Source organism: Corylus avellana, chromosome ca10 (assembly GCF_901000735.1).
Source record: "Corylus avellana chromosome ca10, CavTom2PMs-1.0".
NCBI classification, from domain to species: Eukaryota; Viridiplantae; Streptophyta; class Magnoliopsida; order Fagales; family Betulaceae; genus Corylus; species Corylus avellana.
In genome coordinates this window covers 5117440-5126562 of record NC_081550.1, presented here as the reverse complement: position 1 = coordinate 5126562, position 9123 = coordinate 5117440, and the positions used below count along the sequence as shown (strand labels likewise).

Below are 9123 nucleotides of genomic sequence, written 5' to 3'. Positions count from 1 at the left end.
TTTGTTGAGTGTCTTATGAAGTATAAAGAAAAAAAATAATAATAATTAATATATTTAAGTAGATATAACTTCATTAACTTAGGCTTTTAAGTTAGAGTAGTGTTTAAATATGTATATTAATGTACTCTTTGTAGACTTCCTAAGTGATTCTCTCTTAATAGTTTGTTTGTTTTTTTTTTCAAATGGCCCAACCATAAAGTATGTTAAATGTTACTCCTGCAGTCACCTATTGTAATGCTGCAATTCAAAAATTGGAAATGTCAATAACTGGCCCTCAGCTTGAGGAATAGCCACAAACTCTTCACAGACCAACAGAAATCCAGCTTTAAGATTCTGTTCTTATTCAGTCAGTTTCCATTAGCCCATAAAATCTATTCTAGAAACATACAAAAGACCTATATATATTTGAAGCAAAAATGCTCAAAATCAAACCTTAGGTCTTGGTGGTAGAACATGAGTTATTGGACTCCAGCAACCACGTACTGCAGCATGAAGTCTCAAAGGAGTGGGATTTGTCAGAAAGAGGGATCGGGCCAAAGGATCCAACGTTTTGTTGCTGTCAATAAAATCCAAGCTTGTATGCATTGGACCATTCCCAATCACCAGAAAAAGCAAAAGAAAACAAAAGAAGATACAATTTTTTTAATAAAGCTTCCTTTCATTTTATTCCCAGAATCACAGCAATTAACTAATGAAGCTGAAATTGAATCTAGACCAAACGAGAATATACAAAAAGGTAATTGAGAATGACTACACAGAAGGCCCGAGAGGCCACATTAAAACAGATGGTTTGGAGGGTTGCAATGCAATTCTTGTTGTTACGTCTAGAAATGCTCTCTCTAATAATGCTAAGCAACCAAGGAACTGCTCCAAGTTCTCCCATTTCTTCAATGCCCTTCTGCTGGCTTGATAGCATTGCAAGGATAGCCAACAACTCTTCAGAATCAAGGAGAAAAGAAATGAAAAAGGATGCATGAAAGTGTCTTTGCTAATGGGAGCTGTCATCACCCATGGAGTCATTCCGGTTACAAGATTGAGATCTTCAATCCTTGTCATCTTGCCTTGAATCAGACTCTGATGTTCCAGAAACAGAAACGGAATCCTCAAGTACGTGGCTCAAGAAAAGACAAACCAGTGAGTTTGTCTGTAAGAAAAGAGGAAAGACAAAATAACCATGAGTTAATGAGTGGATAAACCAATTAAAATTAGCTTTCTGCTACGGCAATAATTCAAAACTTCGCTGAGCTCCCTATGATTTGATATGGAAAATAGCATAAACAAGCAAACATGATGAAGATGAAGAATTTGAATTATATAATAAAATTATAAAAGTTACCAGTGCATCCTGAGCTTTTTGCAGAGCTAGTATTGAAAGCAGGGACCACATTTTCGTTCAGCAGCTACAGCAAAAGGATTTGGTGTGAGATTCTGGGTAGCCGCATGAAAGCTGCCGCACCTTGTGGCATGGGATGATGTTTTGGAGTGATGGAATTAAGGTGATAAAAGGGAAAAATCTGAGAGTAAATTCTTTGTAAATTGGCGCTTGGTGCTGTGTTGTACAATATTTGGAAACAACAAAATGACCTGCGACATGGTAATGTGGTGAGGTCAGAGGAACAGATTTTGAAGCAGATAGATTGGGAAATTCGTACCAGAATTATGGGGGCAGGTTCATTTAAAAAAACCTGAGGAAAACAAGTTTATTTGCTGCAGATGGGGGTTTGTATTGGTTGGTTTAGTTGGCTACTGTATAGGCTTCTGCAGCAGTAGATTCACTATACTCTGTTTTATTCAGATTGTATAGGTGCTTTTGGTTTGGGTTATTTTGCTAGTTTGTTAGAGTTTTAATGGGCTGGTCTCTGCTGTGAGCAGTCGAGCTCCCTTTTGGAGTACTTGTATCTTCGATTTGTTGATCAGTAAGTTAAGCACACACACCCAATGAGTTTTGGCAATTTTTTTTTTTTTCAATATAATGCCGGTCACAGTAAGCAACTAAAAAATCTAATAGAACCACGACTGGGGCTTTTAGCAACAAACTTTCAGAAAGCGGCCTAAGCAACTGAGGAATGGGCTCTAAGACTCACCAAAGAGTGCTGGAACACCACCGAGTACTTCTTTTCTGCTATATTCACAATGAGAACACCAAAGAGCCACCATGGTCCATAGAGACATCTTATCAAACCTAAAGCACAAACGATGAATTTCAATATATGTAAAGGAAAAGCAAAAATTTAAATAACATGGAAGAGGGAAGTTCGTTAGAAATCACCATCAACACCAAAACATTAACAAAATCACCAAATATTAAAATTAAGCCTAAAATCATATAAGAAAGAGAGAGAGAGAGAGAGAGAGAGAGAGAGAGAGAGAGAGAGAGAGAGAGACCCTTAAATTGTATAATATGGCCATCGACCAGGAGACCTAGCGTATCATAAAGATAAAAAAATTCCTCATAACTTTGAAAATCCAAAACATGTGGAGAAATGCTGTTTAGAACTTGGTAGAACTCTGAAGCATCATGCTGACGGACGACACGTGCCCCACACTTCTTCACCTCTACCTTCAGGTTGCCAGCTGTAATTGAAGCCTTGAGGTAGCCCCTTCCAACCAAATTATTCCTCTCTTTCCCGAACCACTTTGCTGGGATATACACCCAAAATCCACTTGGCCCAACGGAAGAGACTTCAGGGGCACAGAGGACTAAGGATTCTGTAACATCAACTTCATTGGCTTGAAATTGACAAACAAAGTGGGAAAAATTAGGATCACTGTCATCAAATATTGTAGAATTCGAATTCCCATGCTCATTGACCTTGAGTTTTCTTCTCTTTCTTGGGTAAGTGTGAGGCTCATGAAATTGGTAAACAATAAAAAGAGCATACCCCTTCCACTCATATGAATCATAATCCCTGTCCACATCTATATGCATTTGAATTGTTCCAAACGAATTAGTGCTTTTACTGTTGAACCACTTTGGGATTCCATATCCCAGCAGCGCTGGGCCACATGCTACCACAGTACCAAAACGTTGGCTCTGCAAAATAAAAACCAAAAAGAGAAAGATGTTAAGCTATTAAGAAACAATATAGCTTAATTTTGTGTGTTAAAAAAGAGATCACTATATAAGAGACTCACACTTTCTTTACTCCATAAAGGACTTCGTGGATGCAGATGGAGGATCTTGAATGGTTTTCCATCATAATCAATATAAGCTTGTACAAGAGAGCAATCAATGCTCCTTTATTTTTCATTTGAAGTCCTCCACAGGTCCATTTGCTTATAAAACAACTCCAACGATGGACAATTTCTTACACGCGTGGAATGTAAACCCGATGGAAGCTTCGGCAATGCTTGAAGCCAACTACAATCTTCCAACTCAAGTTGACAAAGATCAGAGTGTTGAGCCACACTATCTGGTATTCCCGTAAATTTGTTCCCGCTTAGGTTTAAAGAACGAAGGGAGAATAAGCAACCAAGATCATTGGGATCCCTCCATCCAATAGATTGCAATAACTCAGATCTAGTGTATTACGTAGTCTATTCACTATCACTCTCCTTGCCCCATACTCATTGCATATATTTATTTCTCTTTCCATTAGGATCTCAGAAATAAGTTGTTTTTGTAGATTTAGTAGACTATGAGATCTAGTTTCTTATCTGATACCAACTGCATTAAAGCAACTAGCTTCAAATTGATGAGAAACTCTTTCATAAATGGCTTTTGACAGAGTTGTCTTCCAATTCCTCCCATCCCACAAATCCCTAAAAATGGAACGACATCCAATCCTATACTAAGTAAGGTCATAATTTCCTCCACACGGGATTCTATTCCAACATAACCATTGGAAACAATTGAGAAGTTACAAGTCAATCCACAGAGTATCCTTTCTACTAATTTCTTTGACAAAGATTGATTCCTGCCTGTAAGAAAGATAGATCAACTATAGCCATAGAGAAAAAAAATGCTGAATAAGTTAAAATGTTAGGCTGCATTCTTAATTCTTAATTTTAGTAGGTCCTTTAATTATTTGTATGCTTCTTGTATTCCCTTTTTCATAGTCATTTTTTTTTCTTTAATCTTCACAATTATAAGATAAAGATATCACAAATAGACCAATTAAATATATTTACTACATAATGCTGCTTCTGTTAATTGAAGCAATAATTCTGCACGAAATTTAAATTTGTGAGCTAAAAAGAACAAGACTTGGTGTAATGGTCATGGTTGTGGATGGTTAATTAGAAATGCCAATAGCATTTTAATCCAATATTTATGGATTTCAACTCCCCCAAATAATATTGTTTATTCATAACATGTACGTAATTTGACCATGTTACGTACAGTTTTTTATGTGATTTTTATTTATTTTTTGTGATAAATTTCTTTATTATGTTAATTTTATCTTCATCACATTGTTAGAATATAATATTTTCCGTATATTTCATATTTAATTGATATTAAAATATTATCTATTTAAGGGTGTATTGTAATCAAATATTGAAATTGTAATAAAAAATCAAGAATCTAAATCATTTTTATTTTTTTAACTTCTTCATATCATCGTTGCTTGTGGTACTTTTTCTACAAAATCTGAGTTTTTATGATGATGATAACGCCAATATGTTACCTATCTATCATGTAGATGCCATCCCGAGATATTGCCCATTTCTCTCAAAGCAACTCTCCAGTTTCGCATCATCTCAATGTCGACCTTGGGTTTTTTCTTTCTCACAGAAGCTTCATGTTTAGCAAAAGCTTCTGCAAAAGTTCAATTTACCACCTTATTATTTGCGATGTCTCTTCAATTTTTCAATTTTGTTAATAATGTACCTTACCAACAAATTGCAATTTTGTATAGTAACGACTACAGCAAATACGAAAAAGCAGAGCCAGGCCGAAATTTAAATGCAATGGTCCAATGAATGAACTGACCAGCATGTTGAAATTGGGTGAAATCCTAACAACGGGCTTGGTTCAATGTGCTCATCATCCAAGGCACATGGGCTATTTCTTGAATATGAGGAGATTAATTTAAGCTGCTCGTTAGTTTATTTTCTTTTCCTTTGACAAGAAAAAAGAAATTCATGTCATTTTTCCTATGCTTAGGATTAGGATCTCTTACAATTTAAAAAATAAAATTTGTAAATTCTCAAGATACAAAAATAGGTAATTCATCAAATGACCGACCATTGATATAGTATTCTTGCTCAAGTGTTTTCGCTGATTAAATTTGGAAGCGAGATCCAGTGAAAGAGATGTATATAATCGTAAAATTGTATATATTATTTACGATTCCAGAATCACCAATACTACACATCTTCTTGCAAGACTTTCCAATCAACAGAGCATTACTAGCATCATAGCTTGTTTTATTGTTCAGACCAGATTTCCTAGATCCTGAATTAGTTAGATCCATTCCATTAACTTTTGCAAAATCTTCATCCAATTCTACTTCAGTGGGCTTGATCTTGATCATCTTCATTCCGTTATGATTATCCTTCTCCACATGTGAGAAAGAGGGATGATATTCACATATGTGAGAAAGAGGGATGGGGACAAAGTTTTCCTCCAAACTGGGTTGGAGGAATTTCCTTCAATCTAATATATAAAAGTAACATGTATTTCTTGAACATATGAGATGCACATATTTTTTTTAATAACATGGATAAAGTTGGAATAAATTTTATTAAAAATTCATGTGCATCTCACATGTTATTAAAAGAAGGGACACATGTCAGTTTTATAGACTAGGTTAAAGGAAATTCATCTGGAGGAAAACTTTGTCCGAGGGATGGGGTTAAAGGAACCAACATTTTTGTTGCTACCAATAATATCCAAGCTTGTATGTATTTGACCATTTTTTTTTTTTTGAATAAATCTTGTCTCATTGTAATACCAATAAACATCTAGAGCTAAACACTCTAAATGGAAAGAGCAGAATGCGCTAAAACGACAATATTTGAAATACAGTTGGAAATTTCCTCTATCCAAATACAATCCATTTGATTCCTAACTACTTGCTTGGCTAGTCCATGTGCCGCTTGATTCGCATCCCTTTTAGTATGCATGACCATCCAACTCCTTCTAGAGTTTAGAACCACCCTAATATCTGCCACAATTTGTCCATGAGCGCACCAATTCCAAGCTAAGGCAAGAATATCTTGGACCACAATCAAAGAATCACCTTCTAGAACCACGTTATGCAAGCCCAAATCACAACAAAATTCAGCAGCTCGTAATACTCCAACTGCTTCCGCTATTGCTGAGGGATGTAAACAGTTTAAAGTTTAGCTCAGTGCAGCATGTATTAATCCTTTATGATCCCTCACAATAACACCCAAACCCATACAATTGATTTTAGTATCAAGAGCCACATCCCAATTCACTTTAAATCTTCCAAAAACTGGTGGTTTCCATGACAGGAGCCTCCACCCCACCATTCACATTACTTCCCTGCACACACGGATTCCCTTGAAATTGTAAGAGTAAATACCCCTCCATGCACTACTACATTACGTCTCATCCAAACTTTCTTTGCTAAAACCGCAAAAATGCAGACTTCCTCCTTACAACACCAAATCACAAGTAAAAGCAAAATAAAACAAAACAAGAGACAATTTTATGAATAAAGCTTCCTTTTACTTATTTCCAGAATCATAGCAATTAACTCATGAAGCTGAAACTGAATCTAGACAAAATGAGAAGATACAAAAGGGTAATTGAGAATGACTACACAAATTAAGGGCCCGAGAGGCCACATTATAACAGATGGTTTGGAGGGTTGCAATGCAATTCTCCTTGTTACGTCTACAAATGCTCTCTCTAATGATGCTAAGCAAGCAAGGAACAACTCTGAGTTCTCCCATTTGTTCAATGGCCTTCTGAAGGCTTGAGAGTATTGAAAGGATAGCCAACAACTCTTCAGAATCAAGGAGAAAAGAAATGAACAAAGATACGTGAAAGTGTATCTGCTAATGGGTGTCCTCCATAGAGTCATTCCGATTACAAGATTGAGATCTTAAATCCTTGTCATCTTCCTTTGACTCAGACTTTGATGATCCAGAAACCAAAACAGAATCCTCAAGTGCCTCAAGAAAAGACAAACCAGTAAATTTGACTGTAAGAAAAGAGGAAAGACAAAATAACCATGAATTAATGAGTGGATAAACCAAACAAAAATTACATAATACACTCCTAAATAAGGTAATATAAGACCTTTTTTCTTCTCTCTTATTATTATTGTTTTTTTTTTTTTTTTAAGTAATGAATTGTGCAGACAAAAAATAAAATCAGCATCAGCCCTTCACACGTTTGGATCCAACAAAAGCTTTTTTTGACAAACATGCAAGTATCCTATGGTGTCAAGGACCGTTCTTAACATCACCTTGCTAAACACAAATAAATAACTCAAACCTACAAGCTTTCTTCTGCCATTGAAATAATTCAAAACTTTGCTGAGCTCCCTATGATTTGATATGGAAAATAGCATAAACAAGCAAACATAATGAAGATGAAAAATTTAACTTATATATTAAGAATATAAAAGTTACCAGTACGACACGCATGATAGAGTCCCAAGAAGTGGGGCTTCAAATTATTTAATAAGCGGAGAATTTACTCGTCGGCAAAAAGTTGAACTCTGCAACAATTCCAATATATCCTCCGGAGTAAATTGACCTTGCATGCTATCAGCAATAGAACTCGTAAATTGGAGTATGAAGGTAAAGTACTAATGGAAATAGGAACTCCAGACTATTGTATACCTCATGTAAGTAAAATGCTAAATGGTGTGCAAATGGCACTGTGCGGATGAATGGCATTATCAAATCAGGTTTCAAAATATCACTTAGTCCCAGCCTAGCCAACAATAGAAAAGACAAAATTAAATCCATATGTTAAGAAAAAGTAAAAATACATAAAGTATGACAACAACCTACTTCACCATGTACCCACATTAAGTTATTCACATATCCTATTTTCTGGTTTTCCAAAAATTTAACCTAATTACACTACCATATCAGCAAACAAGAAGCAGGCCAATATAAATGATCTAGCCAACAAGGCATACCATAGAAAACCAACATCCTTCAATTACCTTTATAAATCTACTGCCACCATGTCATACTCTTTCAGTATAAATCACTAATTTTAACTATCTTGAATCATATGGCATAAGGGATTATGATGACAAGGGTTGCTTCTTTTTTTGATCCGTAAGTTAGGCACACACACCAAATGAGTTTTGACAATCATTTTGTCAATGCACTATTGGTCACACTAAGCAACAAAAAAATCTTAAAGAACCATGGCTATTGATGGGGGATTTTTGCAACAAGCTTTCAGAAAGCGGCCCAAGCAACTGAGGAATGGCATCTAAGACTCACAAAATGACGGGTTTTTGGCAACAAGCTTTGAGGAAGCGGCTTAAGCAACAGAGGAATGGCATCTAAAGGCTCACCAAAGAGTGCAAGAACACCGCCAAACCCCCCTCATATCTGCTTTATTCACAATAAGAACAAAAAACCACCATAGAGACATTTTATCAAACACCACGTACTAATGCTGAATTTCACTCTATATATGTAAAAGAAAGCACCACGTACATAACATGGAACCAAGGAAGTTTATTGAGCTGGTTCGAGAAATTTGACAATAATAAATAAAATAAACAAAGCAAGAATTAACAGAGAGAAACACGAGAGGAAAAAAAAAGGACTTTGAAAAATCATAATATTATCATTGTCTTAAATCTACGAAAACTTAAAATACTTTGAATTCCTAGAAACTTTGTCAGAAAAGAAACAGAAAGAAACGAATGAAGAAAAAGGAAAAATAGCAACACAAACCCATATCACCATCAACACCAAAACAAGAACAAAATTACCAAATATCAAAATTAAGCCTAGAGTCAAATAGACGAGAGAGAGAGAGAATGGGTAAAATTAGAAACGCACCTCTAAAACTCTTGTACAATGTCGAAGTTGTAGAGCTGCGGAGTGAGGTGGCTCTGTGTTCGCTCGTCATTCGTGCGCTATTCTTCTCCTTTTCTTTGTCGGTTCGCGTCTAATCCTCTGGGATGGAAACGTCAACATTTTTTGTTTTATCTTAATGCCCATTGACCT

The 9123-nt window shown here is 35.7% G+C and overlaps 2 long non-coding RNA genes across 2 annotated transcripts; both read right to left on the bottom strand.

The window, feature by feature from the left end:
• Positions 1 to 616: 616 nt before the first annotated feature.
• LOC132163440 (uncharacterized) lies at positions 617 to 1612 on the bottom strand. The gene is made up of 2 exons (XR_009438300.1): positions 1337 to 1612; positions 617 to 1144 (listed from the first exon to the last, which is right to left on the bottom strand). It is a non-coding gene; the product is annotated as an uncharacterized LOC132163440 (long non-coding RNA).
• Positions 1613 to 5890: 4278 nt separating this feature from the next.
• LOC132163439 (uncharacterized) lies at positions 5891 to 8548 on the bottom strand. Its single transcript, XR_009438299.1, has 4 exons — positions 8386 to 8548; positions 7765 to 7858; positions 7552 to 7686; positions 5891 to 7118 (listed from the first exon to the last, which is right to left on the bottom strand). It is a non-coding gene; the product is annotated as an uncharacterized LOC132163439 (long non-coding RNA).
• Positions 8549 to 9123: the final 575 nt, after the last annotated feature.